We start from the raw sequence: 16,793 nt of genomic DNA, 5'->3' as shown, positions 1-16,793 counted from the left end.
CTCGGGTTGTTTGTTTTCTGGCGATGTGGCTGGCTCGGGTTGTTCGTTGTCTGGCGATATGACGGGCTCGGTTGTTCGTTTTCTGGCGATGTGGCGGGCTCGGGTTGTTCGTTTTCTGGTGGTGTGACAGGCTCGGGTTGATCGTTTTCAGGAGGCGTGACAGAATCGGGTTGTTACTTTTCTGGTGATGTGGCGGGCTCGGGTTATTCGTTTTCTGGCGGTGTTAAGGGCTCAGGTTGTTCGTTTTCTGGCGGTGTAACGGGCTCAGGTTCAATGGGGGCTCTCTTTATTCTTTATTGATTGAAATGACATAGGCTCTTAAATCTTTGCTATGGTATTTGCAAAACGAGCTTGGTGTCAGTGTCCAAATGATTCTTGGGTCAGTAAATGTTTGTAAGTTGCATTATGATACAGTGTTCTTGAAGTACGTTAAGTATTTAAATAAATGTTTAGCATACTGCCGTGTGCTATCGATGAATATAATTCGTTGTATTAGCCGAGTCATTAAGGATATAACATTTTATTTTATGCTTTCCGGTGGTTTATAGAGAAATATCAGTGAAATAAAACTGATATATCACTGTTTTAAACAGTGAAACTTAGAAATGACGTAATTTTTTCGACGAAATGACCTCATAAATTTAGCGATATTATCCAGTTAAAATATTTTTAAATGTAAATAAACTGTGCAAAAAAGCATAAAATAAAAAGAAAATTTGTTGGATTCGATGGAATATCGATTTTAATTTACTCGTGATCATTAAAAATACATATTTTAAAATAACATACTCGTGGCTGCGCCACTCGTGAAAATATTATTTTATATGATCACTCGTGAAATAAAATCGATATTCCATAGAATCCAACAAATATCCTCTATTTAATGACATTTCTTGTCGGTTAAGAAAGTATAATTTACATTCGAAGCATTCGAAAAGCGACAAAGTGATATACATAAACATAGTTGGTGCAAATGCTTATGTTTCTCTGCAGTAACGATTACCTACTGCAGATGTATTGGTTAAAACTATTTAAGGTAGTCATACATGACATTTTTTTGACAGATGCATTTAATTCCGTCGACAAGTAAGTTTTGCCCATGTTGTATTTTACTCATTCTAATAAAAACATTATTATGGTCTATTAACCATGAGAACACAGAAAGTCAAAATACGTAAGAAATTAACGCTACAAAATATGATATCAAGTAATTTTAAGAAGATATTTAATGCCAAACCCATAACGCCACTTTAATTCACACACTTGTGGTTGCTCGACGTGGAGATATGTGTACAATGTATACCAATGCATCGATGTAAATCACGGTTCCCTTAACTACTATAAATATCGTGTTAAATACGCCATGCTGCACCGCTTTTTAGTCTTCGGTTTTATGTATAATTTCCTATTTTGTTTGAGGTAATAAATAACTCAATAAGGAGACCGTGTCATATGCATCACTTGCATCTAAAGTGGTTGCAAATTTACAATTAAATAAATTATAAATAGATTGTAGGATATGTCTCTCAAATTAGTTTCGTGGCCGTAAATTATGCTTGTTATTATTTATTAGGAATCTAAAAAATCACAGGTTATCTGAGGGATGCAATTAAGTGTGTTTATTTCTTGCTAATTATTTGTTTTCGTTTATTTTGCATTGTAATGGAGGTTAACCAGATTGTTTTCGGTCATAACATATATCCCTGAGAATTTTTTTATAATGTTTAGACAAATACATTTTGATGATTGTGATGATTTAATAAGGCCAAGAGTTGGGCAAATGTTGAATGACATTAATTTGATAAGAATGAAATTGTTCATGCTTCAATAAATTTAAGACCTACTTTGGTTTAATATCAAGTGAATGCGAGTTCGGCATCTCAATTGCTACGTACGAGGAAAGGCTATGGTTATACATTGTAGACCACAGGAATGACATCTTCCGCACATAGAATTATTTACCTAAGACGATCAACAATTTGTAAACGAATTAATGCTAATTTTTTTTACCAACTTTAATAATAATAAGTGATGCACCTTTATTGGAAATATCAGTACATAAGTATAGTTCCGTGGTTTTCATTTTTCAGTTTGTTGTTTAAGTAATTTTCGGTGTATACCATTGTGAAACATTTACATGGACATTTTGATATATATTTAAGAAACATAATATGATTGACATTGTAGGCAGTTTGTGTTGAAAAACTGACGAACGATATCCACAATTACGCGTAAGTATCAATAAAGGTCTAGTAAACTAACGCCTCTTAAAATATTTGGTTACATTTTGTTTGCATGTCGGGGTCAAATTTACGACATCTGGTTTGCGTACAGGACCAATAGCGTGTTATCTCGTTATCTTGAATGTTCATTCCGGTGCAACATGCTGTTGGAAAATTAAAACATTTCAATTAAAGCTCCACTTTTCTGGTTTACGTGTCGAGGGAACATTAAGCCCCTGATGCAAAAAATCGCCAGACGACCAAGAGACGATTTGTCGTCTGTGGGGTTTCAAATGAAATAATACAAAATAACTCTAATTTAATTACATGATGAACGTTATTTGCTGTCGACTATTGTCTTCAGGTATCATGTTTATGGAATATTTTACTGCAATTACAGCCCCACCTGTAGCCAATTGTATAAATATGGATAATTTCCGCCAATACAAAAGATTACCTTATTTGGATGAAGAAAACTGAAGTCAAATACATTAGCTTAATCTTGCACAAAACTTAACCAAAACGTGCACCTGTTCGGATTTTTATATATATACAATTGCTATCCCAAAAAGATATCCTAATAGTTCAGATTACTAAAATTTATCAACTGAATAAGAGTTATCCACATTTATACAATTTGCTACTTCTCTTTAGTGTCGCGGAATGGTCTTTATCAAAGTATTGCTGGCATAAAACGGTCGATTTCCCATTGTTTTCATTTTGCGTTTATTTTTTGTAAAGAAGACAGCCCACCATCGACCGTTGAATACATTTAATTGTAATTGATAAAAAATGGTCATACAAAATGAAAACAACATGCATTATTTAATTGTTATGAAACGCAAATATTTGTGTACAATTAATCAAAAATACTACAAAGACAGTAACGCAAAATGCAATTATAATGGCCACTAGCCGCATTTGTATATATGCATTTGTTTGGTTTTATTAACTTATTTCTCGTAACACAAGTTTTTATTAAATATTAATAATGCAAAACAGAGTGACGATTTCATCAGATTGACTGTTTGTGCCTAATAGAGCGAGTTTATCAAAGATTGTAACGCATTTTGTAAATAATAATTCGACTAGGGCAAAAAGGTGAATAACACGAATATTTTTTATGATTATTTCCTCTTGAAGATAAGCCGAGCGAATTAAGAAAGAAAATCATACGTTGAAATGGTTGAGTGAAATATGACTTAATACCAGCAAGGGTAATTTGTTACACAGCCCATGCCTCTGCATTTAAATGATTGATTAAGTTTTCCTGTCGCAACGATTGCAATATTAATGGAATACCTTTTATTGTTATAATGGACACTTTAACCGTGTAAAAGATAGTGACTGCGCATGCGTTCAATTGTGGCCTATACTATCGCATGCAGATTCATGACGTGAGGCAGCAGAACGATATTTGGTTGAGGACAATAAAATCAATCTATTAAAAATAAAATGGCAATGAAATTATGTTTGTTAATATGTGTCCATATATATTTAGATTTCCGTATAATATTTTAAACAATAACACTATTGTTTGGGGTGTTAAAATATTGTTTTAAACATATTTGAATTGAACAAGAAAACAGTTAATTCAATTTGTAAATTCGATAACTAATGTGTAATGAGCAAGTGCATAGCAATTTTATAAACTACAATGACGTGATGTATGATTCGATAACTTTGTGTTTTTTACTCATTGAAAACCATTCGAAACCAATTTTCGTTGACTTCACCTTCGAAATGAAGGTATTGTATCGAACAATAAAGTTCAATACACATCTTGGAAATAGGTTGACGATTGATCGTCAGGAGCAGTCTGTAGAGTTTGTACATAGACGATGGCTTTAAATGTTTCATGGTGTGCTATTAAGATATGTATTCGTTACGCAGAAATAATCTAAGGTATAACAGTTTTTACTCTCATAATAATGTCAAATGTCCAGCAGCAATAATTGAAGTTACCACTAATCAGACGCATTTCTGTTCATTAACTACGCCAAAATACATTTTAAAACGATTGTTTAGTTCGTTACATTTTATACTTTGTACAAATATTCACTGAAAGGGACGTTCGTGTTGCAAGTTTTAAACTTAGTAATTGGAGGTGTTTTATCCGCCCAAAGTCATTTTCATGCGACGAAAGTAAACATTCGAATGCGCTAAATGGAAATTAAAAACAGTTTACCTAATGTAATCTTTTGTCCGAGGCAATAATTTAAAAGCCAACATTTGCTCTCAAACGAACACTACATGGGGTTGTAAGTTGAGGGCGGTGATCAAATGGCTTTATCGTATAAAAGAAAATTATTATTTTGAATAAAAGTGTCAAAAAGTCATAGTTGTGCGTTGATCATTTTATCGACGCAACTAAATGGTGGAAACGTTAGATTTCGTTAAATTTGATAAGCGGTTACTTTTGAAAAGTTATATTCAATTTATTGAAACGAATAATTTTAATTAAACGAGTGTGTATATTTTGAATGAACTAGTCTGTCTGGAGTTCCTATTTTGTGATGTCGGTTAACTTCCAGTTAATATAGTATTGCACGTTGAAAGAAAGAACACTGTGTCTGTAGTTTTGCAGACATTATAGTTGATGATATTTGCTCAACCGCTTACCCAATTTTCACAAACAGTGCATCTGTGATATAAATAAAAGTAAATATTGACTAGAAAACAAAAAGACGCACATGCACGCATATCATTATGAGATAAATGCAACAATGTTTAGCCCATAACATTAAGTTGGCATGTATTGCAGACTTTTACAATCAACTTATTATAGGCCATGTAAATGATTGTCGGATACACGCTTTCATGAAATATACTGTTAACTTTTTAGAGTTGTAATTTCAATGTTCACGCATGGTGCGTAATATAAGTTATATTTTAATTAAGACGGTTGAGACAACACGTGTAGGCTACTCTATATATTCTACACCTTAAAGGCGCGGTGTTCTTTATTGTCTCATCGCCTTTGAGTGCATGCACATGTGGTTAGCATGTGGCTATGATATTTGTTGGTAAAACATCATTTTGAATTAAAAATAATCAAATTATAACGAAAAATAAACTTTTCTGAAGAAAAAAAAAATCACTATCAAATATATTTTTGATCGTGATTTTTTCCAGAGAAGTTGATTTTTCGTTATTTTTTAATGTTTTCCTTCAAAATGATTTTTTACTAATTAATAACTAAGCCACGCGCTAACCACCTGTGAGCACATGTTTTGTATGGTTTTAAAAGCTTGACAATCAATAATTCAAATAAGTTGCAATCAAGGCCATTGTAAAACTATTTAACACGTTTGCCTTCATTTTCAAATGAAAGAGAAATAATTAAGAACAGTTACTCACTATTTCATTGAGAGTAAATAAATTATTCCCTAATCTAAATTGCTTCACTAAACAAAAACTAACAACAACACAACAGATAGGTATAAGGCATGTTATGGGCACAATATCGAGTAAAACAAAGAGAGGTTCTTGTATCAATATAAAATTTTGTAATTTTAAACTTATTTATTAAAATAAATTAAATAGAAAGTATACTTAGCCAATTTTATCTCCATCTGTATAATTGCAAACATCTAGACAGCAAGAGGTCTATCCTCATCCTCTTACAGCAACCGACATCAGAATGAGCGCTTCTTCTGCAGAGCACGTACCTCGGCATTCCGCCAATTGCAGAGCACATAACTTTGGCATTCCGCCAATTGCAGAGCACATAACTTGGCATTCCGCCAATTACAGAGCACATAACTTGGTATTCCGCCAATTGCAGAGCACATACATGTAACTATGCATTCGGCAAATTGCAGAGCACATAACTAGGCATTCCGCCAATTGCAGAGCACATAACTTGGCATTCCGCCAATTGCAGGGCACATAACTTGGCATACCGCCAATTGCAGAGCACATACATGTAACTATGCATTCGGCCGATTGCAGAGCACATAACTAGACAATCGGGCGATTGCATTGCACATAACTTGGCATTCCATAAAACGTAAATCTTGTTGATATGTATAGATAGATTGCTCTATGTATGTTATTGTTGCTTTCATATTTGTTCAACTTATGCTTGATGAAACAGTACTAATGCAAAATGAGTAGCTAGTGCCCAGAAAGGACAGCACATCAAAACAAGGACAGTGTATTCATTACAATGGTTAACAAAGGAAAGATCCCAAGCAAACAAAATAGGTTTGCTTTTTTCACAAACAATATGGACATATATCTTATTCAAATAACTTATCGAAAATGTGTCATATCACTTCGATCATTGTCAGAAAGGAACGGACATGTCACTCCCATCTCTAATGACATATATGGAATAGACAAAAAAATCCGCTTACTACTTTAAAGTTTTGAATGATAAGTATTTATGCACAATAATACCGTAAATCATTTGATATCATAAATTACTCAGCTGATTGTATTTATAAGGCATTATTCTAGCAATTTTGAAAGCGAAAATCTTACAATGTTAATGTATTCCATGGCTTTTTGTCACATAATGTATTGGCGTCCGATGACATGACTTTAATTTCATATTTATCTTCACTCGCTGGTTACTGTTTGAATACAGCGGTCAAATTTGGGGTATACATCGTTCGTGCATAATTTAGGCTTTTCATTTCACGTCGATACTTGTACACGCATTTGTTACTTTAGTTTGATTACTGTTATCACCATTACAAAGCTTTTTTCAAATGAGCCGTGCTCTATGAAAAGGGGGTTTAATGCATGTGCGTAAAGTGCCGTCCCAAATTAGCCTGTACAGTCCACACAGGCCAATCAGAGACGACACTTTCCGCTTTAATGATATTTTCTGTTTAAGGAAAGTATCTTTTAAGCAAAATACCAGTTTAGGATGAATGTTTCGTTTCTGATAAGCCTGTGCGGACTGCACAGGCTAATGTGGTACGACACTGTACGCGTATGCATTAAACCCCCTTTTCATAGACTATGGCTCAAATATATCACCATATTTGTTTTAAGAAAAGGCCTTAAAGACAAATCAAGCATTCTAACAATATGTTGTTACTCAAAATATTCATCTTTGAAATCGCCATGGGTCATTCGCAGGCTATATTGATAATAACAAAACAATGAAACATATATGACACTAGGGCCAAGTATAACAATGAAGTGCAAGTAAAGAGTTGTGGCTTACATATATAACTTGAAATTGTTGCTAAAATAATGTATTATAGACTGTATTTTAAAATGATTTGAATCATGCATTCAGCTATGGGTGGCTAATATCATACTGAACTCACGCAACCTTTGTGTCAGGACTTGCGGTTTGCGCATGTGGAACACGTTCAGTTTCATGCATAATGAAAACTATCCAGTAAAGGTACGCTTTTATATACAATTACTATGTAGCTTTATTATTTTATGCCTTGTATTAGTTGCACCGAAAGTTATGTGATGAATATCCCCAATGACAGGTTTTCTCCGATTGTTTGGGTTTAGAAAGTAAAATAAAGTACTGAAAACCGCCCCACACAGCGGATCTGATAGTGTATTAGGATATACGTACGCTAGACAATGCTTACAAAAAATGAATACACGGGGAAGAACGAATGAACACCGGGTGAAATAACATACCAACAAAAGCAAACAGTACTTGACACAAGCTGTATTTATATTTATGTTTTAATGTTTCGTTGTATAGTTATATGTCGCCCCTTGGTTCAAAAAGGTACCATGTGACATTGAAATGAGAAGGCACATGTTACTGTTTTGCACAATGGTGCGATTTATTGTATATTATTGTATTGAATTGTATTGTGTTGTATTGTATTGTATTGTATTGGTCACTCGTCTAAAATAAAAGTTATTAGACGCTAGGAAAAAGGTTTCTACTGATTTTAATTCTGGAAACTCATTATGCATTTGCAATAAATTAAAATGGAAATGGCGTACGCGTGTCAAGAAAAGATTTGTTTCTTACATTCCTTACTTATATAAACACTTATATACACATATCAAGACATGCTAGATAAATAACTTTCAAATAAAAATCTTGTTTAGTGTACATCTGTGCTGTACATAACGTTTTATATTCATTTGTCATCTTTACAATTATTTTAATAATGTGTAAAAATGGGATCATACCAGTTATTAATGTTCCTGTTTGATCTCATAATTCCTTTTGGTCTTCATCATACAAATGTTTTTTTTTTACAATTTCTTTTTGAATTTAATGTAAATGCTTTGCCCCGGTTCGATCCTTTGAACTAACATTATACATCTTTCAATGTTATTCAAAGGAATTTATGTCCAGTGGTGTTTTTTTCGATAGATGTGATTGTAATCTATTAGATGATGTTTTGTATTGTTAAAAGAAATATTATTTTGATATATAGCGTACATAAAATTAAGGTTTCGCTTTACATTATGCATTTGAACAGAGTTGACATTAGCGTATTTAACCTACGCGTAGATCTCAAATAATGTTTCCCTTTTGTTTGCATTGTTTCAAAAATGTACATCATATTCCAATATACTTAATTGCCTTTGTAGTAAAAATGCATATTTGTCAGTTTCTTTTTCGTTGAACCTTTTATCACAGTCAGATCTAACTTATTTATATCAATAAACCGTAGATAAACAAGGCAATTTATCACTTTAAACAAGTTCTGTCGAACTCTATGTACCTTGGTTGATCAATTGGTTAGTTTTGATAATTCAAATGCGAACAGGCGAAGCCCTTTTTGGAGGTATTAATGAATTCTTCTATAGCTTAAAGAAGGCATAAATCTTGAATCTTTGTAAAAATGATGCTTATCAGGTGTCGATGGGGGCGAGCGTTCATGGCCTCGTTTAGAGCAGTCATACTGTTGTCACCTATTTGCCGGTTAAATAAGGCGAAACTTCCCACTTGCTCACGACCGTTTAAACCATTATGTGAGCGATCAGGTGGCGATATGACCAATAAAACTGATCTGTATCTGCGAAACTGTTACTTTTCATCGGGTTTGCCCATATGGTTAACGAGGCCAGAACTCGAGAATGGGTTCGACCTCGCTCGTATATCATAGCTGTATTTGACAAAATTATTAAACGTGAAAATAACTAATATAAAAATCTGACTCAGTATTGCTTTGTGTTCATAAAATTTGCTACTAATATTTTTGTCATTACTACATGCTTGTTTTGTTAGTTCGGAGTAATATTAATAATGTATTGGAAAAAACTCTTTATGAATACGAAGATTTTAATATTTAACTGTGATGGGTTTAGCCAATGTGCATAACATTCTCTACTACGTGATTTTGTTGGCATCGAGATTTTTAACCGGTATTTATAACTTAAACTCTTTGATAATGAGTATACAGGTATACAGTAAAGACAATATATGTTGAAACCGTCGTTTTATTAAAATTATATAAAGTTTTGTTGTCGAGATATTGTCGATAAGGACGTATCAACTGCAAAAATTGAAACAGATATAAAAACAGCAATGTGAAATGGCAAACAATTTACATTCGATTTTGAATTGAACAACAAAATTTAGTATGTTTTTTTTTGACAGAAAAAAGAAAACAACAGCTATACAGTTTCTAATTCGAATACCCTCCAAAAATGAAATAAAATAAATTATTTGATAAACAAACATAAATATTGCAATCATTTTTAATATTAATACATTAATTATGGCATGTGGGAGCTTTGGCTCCAAATTGCAAAACGATAACATATCGTGATTGTACGTCAGCAAAAACAACTGTTATTACCCGTTTGATGGACTAGATAGTTGACATCTTTTTATCCTTTACGCACCATTTAAACGCTTTACATGAAAAGCACATGCTGGAAATAATCGGCGAAGATTTATGCCGTATTAATTATTATAAAAGGCACGGCATAACAATTGCAGAGTGAATATGTGAGTGACAATGGCGCTATGTGAAAGCACAAATCAAATCATTCCCGTGGGTGGTGATTTTCGTATGCAATGCATTGAGGAATTACCCGATGTGCGTATGTAATGCATCGAGGCTTAACTTTTATAGTCCATTAAAATGAAGAACAGAAAATTGCCATATATTAAATTGATATAATTATATTAGCCTTTTTTGAAGCATTTACGATTGAAATGTTAACAAGACGATCCTCAGCATCATTGAACTCTGTCCTGGAATAATATGTTATAATACTCAAGGCTCTTGGTATTTTGCTATTAAAATTTGCAATATTTGAGTATTTTGCTATTTGGATTTGTATTATTTGAATATTTGAGTAATTTGCTTTTTGAATTTTATTATTTTGCATATTTGAGTATTTTGCTAATTGAATTTTTATTATTTAAATATTTGAGTATTTTACTATTTCAATTTTTATTATTTGAATATTTGAGTATTTTTCTATTTGTATTTTATTATTTTGAATATTTTAGTATTTTACTATTTGAATTTTTAATAATTTGAATATTTGTTTTTTTAACGACATGGGCATGATTTGAAGATTGCTGTCCAGGCTATCCTTTGAAACATTTCGGACTACCAGGCAGGTATTGCAAATTTCGATCCTTGAGACTTCATTGAATGAAAATATAAGTAGAGGACTACTATCTGCTGTTACATACCAAATAGTATTTACACCTTTGGGGCCTTGATATTTTAATGAAGACACTTTCATTTGATTTTTTCAATACTAATTATTTATATATAATTTAACACCAACATAATGGTCAGATTTGACTCGAGGGAAAAAATTGACAACAATTTTGATGATACATATCAAATATGAAAGCCTTGGGTTTGGCGGTTTCAGACACGAGGATATTGTTCTGAACGGTTTCGCTTTACAAATCTACCTAAACATGATAACCTCCAGGGCGAGACCAGTATTGACGCCATTGGCGGAATTTTATTAATTTTTGTAGAAGACCACAAAACGATGTAATGTACCAAATAATTAACCTCTGGGCGGTGCGATTGTTTTAACTGTCTCCCTAAAAACGCACTCACCTGTTTCACTACATTACCTAATAAATTAACGAACCAATATAATTTGAACGATTTTCACGGAAGACACCCAAAGAGCATTCGTTTGAAGTTTGCTAAAAATCTGCCAGCGGTTCAGCAGGAGAAGAACAAGTCAACGGACAAAAAAAATCATCATCATCATCATCATCGTCGTCATCGTCGTCGTCATCGTCGTCGACATCGTCATCGTCGTCGTTATTTCTGATTTGAATATTGTCTTTTATTTTAACAAATGTTTCCAATAGTAATCATACACAAACACAATCCTTATAAAAATTGTCAATTTAAATTTAACATATTGACATCGGGTCTTTTTTACTTTACATACATCTAATGTCAAACAACGAGTAGCTCCCCACAGAATCAGCTTTACAGATGGTTATTTCTCACTTCATCATTAACAGTTTTAAGTGTTCGAGTTTATTATCTGTTCGTTTTGTTATTTCGGTAAGAACGATAGATTGTGAAATTCAGTATTGTGTCAACTTTTAAAGGGATCTTTTCACGGTTTGGTAAATTGACAAAATAAAAAAAAATGTTTCAGATTCGCAAATTTTCGGTTTAGTTATGATATTTGTGAGGAAACAGTATTACTGAACATTTGCCATGGTTTAATATAGCCATTATATGCATCTTTTGACGATTTTAGAACCTGCAAATTATAAAGCGTTGCAACGCGAAACGATTGAATAATTTGGAGAGTTCTGTTGTTGTCGTTTAAATTTGAGAAGGAACATAAAACGTCATATTCACAAATCTCTGAAAAACAAACAGTGCTAAAAAATATTTAAAGTAGTCATTTACTATTTAATTGATTATGTCCTCTGATTGTTGCATTTTTAATTTAAATATGTGTTCCTATATGCATTTATTGTTGTATTGACTTAAAAAACTAAAATGGATGCCAATTCTTAGTTTGCTGTCTAAGTCTACCCTAAAATTATACATGTTTCTTGCATAATTGAATTATCAAAAACTGCTTACTTGTAAAGGCATTGTCAGAGTTATTTGGTTAAGTTAGAGACAAAGTAAAGCAAATATATTCATTTTTCTTAAAATGAATCATCCTCTGAAGCCCCCACTGGGATTCAAACCCAGATCTCTTTCCTCTGGGAAGGAAAGTATTCTATCTTGAAATACAAGGGCAAGTTAGAGGACAATTTGCAATTTTAAACCTATAAACATATAAACTTAATTTTTCACATGACCTTAGAAACAACACAGACATCTCTGAATCTGAAATACATTACAGTTACAATTCAGGTTTTTAGTATTGTGCATTGTACATGAATGTTTAAATATTGTATTTATCCTTGGTACACGTTTTATGTTCTTCCCATTGAACTAATGCAATATGTGCTTTGGAACTGGAATCATTAGTGTTGGAAAGCTGATGTTTCACGTCCAGAGGGTCCTTGCTTCCGGAAAGCTGAAAATTGTATATGATCTCCCCACTCATTCCATCCCGCGAAACCCTTAAGGTGTCGCAAGTCTAGTATAAATTTAAACACAAATATTTAATGAAACAACTGTATGTTTATTTTAACAGTTTGTCATTAGCAAAATAGGAAACATTTTATCAGCATTTTATCAAATACTTAAGAAAAAATGTACAAAAATATGTCTTATTTTGTTAGTGTAATATAACATGTTTTATGTTAACAGGCTGTGTATGATGCCAGCTACAGAATAACGAGCTTCACTCAAGTTCACTGCCAGTTGGCCAGGGCGAAAGCATGATGCCAGGATTTGTTGATGTCTAATTTCAAATTCACATTACTGTATCTACCATTATTCTGGAATTTCATTCAGTTCATTGAATGAAGAATTTTATTATTATTAATGATGTATATCTTGTAAGCAAATAATATCAAGAAGTGTCCCAAGACACCGCATTCAACTAATATTCCTCTTTGAATGTAGAATGTATTTTATCTGTCAGTAACATAAAACAATGACCAATGTAATATTTAACCTACATTTCTTAAAGCACACAAATATTGACTGGAATTTTATAAGTACAAAAAGGGATAGAATCATATTTTTATCATAGAAATATTAGTATGCCCCTTTTTGAATTATTTTTTTTTTATATTATTTTGTGTGCAACTGCTCCATAACTCTATTATTTCTAATATAGACTATCTATTTTAGAAATAATAGAGTTATGAAGTAGTTGCACAAAAAATAATAAGATCCTTTTAATTACAAAAAGGGGAATAAATCTACTACTAGTATATTACATGTCAGAGTTATAGCACTTGGTCACGTATTGACACTAAACACATCTTTTTCTCCAAATGTATTATTTCAATTTCTACAGTCAACTTTTGTATTTCTTATTCTAATTTTTCTTAGTTATTTCCCATCGGTTTCTCTGTAAGTTTTGTTAAGGTATCGGCTTGTGATCTCTTGTCGGTCTTCTTTGTGAGCGCTGCAAAAATGGATAAAAAGTGTGATTTGTATAAATGGACTTGTTCTCATATTATGATCTTCAAAGGTTAAAAAATTAATACATATATATATCACATAATCTATGTATGCATTGGTACTATGCATTGGTACTTAGTTTTAACATATTTGATGCTAATTATGTTTCAACAAATGCATGACTTTTGTTGCATATTACATAATAACATATTATACAGTACTTGCTTTGTCAGATAGTAGTGTCAGTATAGTTTTAAGAACTGGAATTCCATCCATGCAAGTTAATTATTAACTCTAAATAAATTGTATGCACTGCAATACCTTCAATTAGAGCTATCTAAGTGTTAGGTTTACCAATATTTAATTTTCAAGATTTGTTCTAGACAATTTGAAATCTAAATTAAAAGATATCCAAAACTTACATTCTTTCCACTTCATGCCTCTACTTTCATGACTGGTACACTCTGAAATCACATGAAAAAAATATAGTGTCACTTAAAAAATCTAAATTAATTTAATCCAGTGATGTTTTCAATGCAATAAAATGGACAACTAATGTTAATATACTATACTTAAGTTTATGTATAATAATCCCAGTGTTAACTTTCAAACACAATGTTTAATGTTAATTAAATGCATGTTTTTTTTCTTTTATTTTGTTTTATATAAGGGTGAATCTCTATTATATTGTATACTGTGTTGAATGTGATGCATACAATATAAGTCATATGGTTTGCATTTTCAATGTTCTATACATATGGTTAATGGTTTGCATATATATGATAATCTATTTATTTACCATATGTTCTTCACTGCTGGCTGTTGTGGCACGCTCACTGCTTTGTTAAGCATATGAAGAAGCTGCAAAAATTAACCGCAAAAATTAATTCAAACATATAACTTCGTAAAACACTTACACACATACACTTATGCTCATTAATAATAATAATTAGTTGATTACCAAGAAATACAATGTTTGTATTTGCACTCATTCCTTGAATAAATGAACTCAACAACAAAATTGAAATAGTCAAGAGATTTAAAGTATCTAACAAAAAGGAATAGAAATACTTCCTAAAATGCACAAACTTCATTTGCCGATCTAAAATTAATGATCTTAATGTTTTATTTTAATTGTCTAATACCGAACCCTGCTATATTTACAACAAACAAAGATTCTGATACAAGTTGCCAATTCATACCATATATCTGTGAACGAGTTCATGAATATTGTTATTTAGTGCACCTTTGGTGAGCTTACCTACATATTTCCTTGATGAGTTTAATCATAATCATATGAATTGACAAGTGTCAGATCTTTTTTATAACACTAATTCAATTACGCATTTAGACAATTATTATTAAGTTAAATTTATTAGGTTTGACATGTAGTAATATTGAAACAAACTAATTGCAATTGATAAGTTTTTCAACAAAATTAATTAAATGAAAGCATAACAAAAAAAAGTAATTAACTTACACCGAGCCTTGGAATTTTGGTACTTCTTCTGGCACTGTTCACCAGTTTTTGCGACACCAAATTCTCTGAAAGTTTAATTAAAACAATTGTATGATGTATAGCAATATTTATGAAACACATAACATTTCATGTTTGACATCATGACTGTCGATTAGTTTAATATAAACGACATACAGGGTTATAGTTATCAATGTAAACGTGTAGTAAATGAAAAGTTCGTTTGGAAATGTGCAGATTGTAATCAGATACGAATAAAACACACATGGGTACGAATCTAACAGGGTACGAGATGAAAACTAAAACAATAGACCTCCTTAAATGGTAAACTTATCCGTGAAACCACAAATATTCATTTTTAATACTTAAATAACAATTCACTTGTGCAAATTTTGGAAACAAAGAACGTGCAACTGTACCATAAATCATAACAAATGTTTGAAACTAAAACACATTCCACAATCACATCCGAAATCCGTAAGTACAATTTGCTGAGTGGTTATGCCCCTTGTATACATAGTGCAATATTCGGCGCTAGTAAAAACGACATCGGTAGCAAATCCAAAAGTAAGCTATTAAATAAAATATTACAACTACAAGACAGATACGATAATAACATATAACTTACACTGATATTCTGCTCGACACCTCGTCCCATTTTTTTCTTCGAATAACCAAAATCTTTTCGGCTCCGAGCCACTTATACTCGCCGATAGAAGGCTCCAGCGGTCCCGAACCAGCGCATTAAAAACATACTCTGGCTCGGACCAATCTGGACCTGCTGGCGCTTCGTTTCGCTGTCTTCAACTGCCAAACACTCCATTCAATAAGTTATATCAAACATGTCCGCTACTATTTTTGACACTATTTGGCGCGTTTTCCCTACTTGAGAGTTCGCATAGTCGTGACGTCATTAAAAAAACACAATCTTATTGAAGTCTATTTCCAAATGCGTTCGTGAATACGAATCCTGAGTCTGTCTTTAGTAAGTCTAAGTCTGAGTCAAAGTCTGAGTTTGAGTCCAAGTTTGAGTTTATTATTGATGAATACGGCTCCAGGATTCCGGGGGGTCACTGGTTCGAGCCCTGCTGCGGGCTACATTTTTTCCTTTTTAAAATTTTATATTTTGATTTTTTTACTGGAGCTTTTAACATTTATTGTTTATTATTATCAAAATAAAGCATTTAATGACAAACTTCAAAACATGCCAAAATCTGTGAAAAGGCCCCTTTAAATACTATGTTTATATCGTGTCATTTAGCGTTGAAATGCGGCAAATGATATTTTAAACAATATCGCAATATAAAGAATTTTTTCTTTGAGGCGAGTTTCATTAACCCATTTATGCCTAGTGGACTCTTTCATCATTCGACATTGGATGAATTTATATCCAAAATAAGGGATGTCTAGTATATTTATTTCTATATTTAGAATATTTCTTACAGAAATTTCTTAAGCATGATGCGGCGTCTCATCAGGGTCTGCGCTGTTTGCCAAGGCCTTTTTCTAGACACTAGGCATAAATGGGTTAATCAGCAAAATACAAGGCGACATTTTGATAAAAAAATCATGTAAAAGTAATTGTTTCCTAATCATTTTAAAGGGGCCTTTTCACAGATTTTGGCATGTTTTGAAGTTTGTCATCTTTGTCAGCAA

The 16,793-nt window shown here is 32.3% G+C and overlaps 1 protein-coding gene and 1 long non-coding RNA gene across 2 annotated transcripts in view; one reads left to right on the top strand and one right to left on the bottom strand.

The window, feature by feature from the left end:
* The window catches only part of LOC127862417 (mediator of RNA polymerase II transcription subunit 26-like), a 312,703-nt gene that overhangs the window by 116,074 nt on the left and 179,836 nt on the right, over window positions 1-16,793 (top strand). The window lies entirely within an intron of this gene.
* LOC127862430 (uncharacterized) lies at window positions 12,747-15,660 on the bottom strand. The gene is made up of 5 exons (XR_008040606.1): window positions 15,557-15,660; window positions 15,141-15,205; window positions 14,460-14,521; window positions 14,083-14,124; window positions 12,747-13,664 (listed from the first exon to the last, which is right to left on the bottom strand). It is a non-coding gene; the product is annotated as an uncharacterized LOC127862430 (long non-coding RNA).

Source organism: Dreissena polymorpha, chromosome 16 (genome assembly GCF_020536995.1).
Source record: "Dreissena polymorpha isolate Duluth1 chromosome 16, UMN_Dpol_1.0, whole genome shotgun sequence".
Lineage (NCBI taxonomy): Eukaryota > Metazoa > Mollusca > Bivalvia > Myida > Dreissenidae > Dreissena > Dreissena polymorpha.
This window is presented reverse-complemented; position numbering and strand designations above follow the sequence as displayed.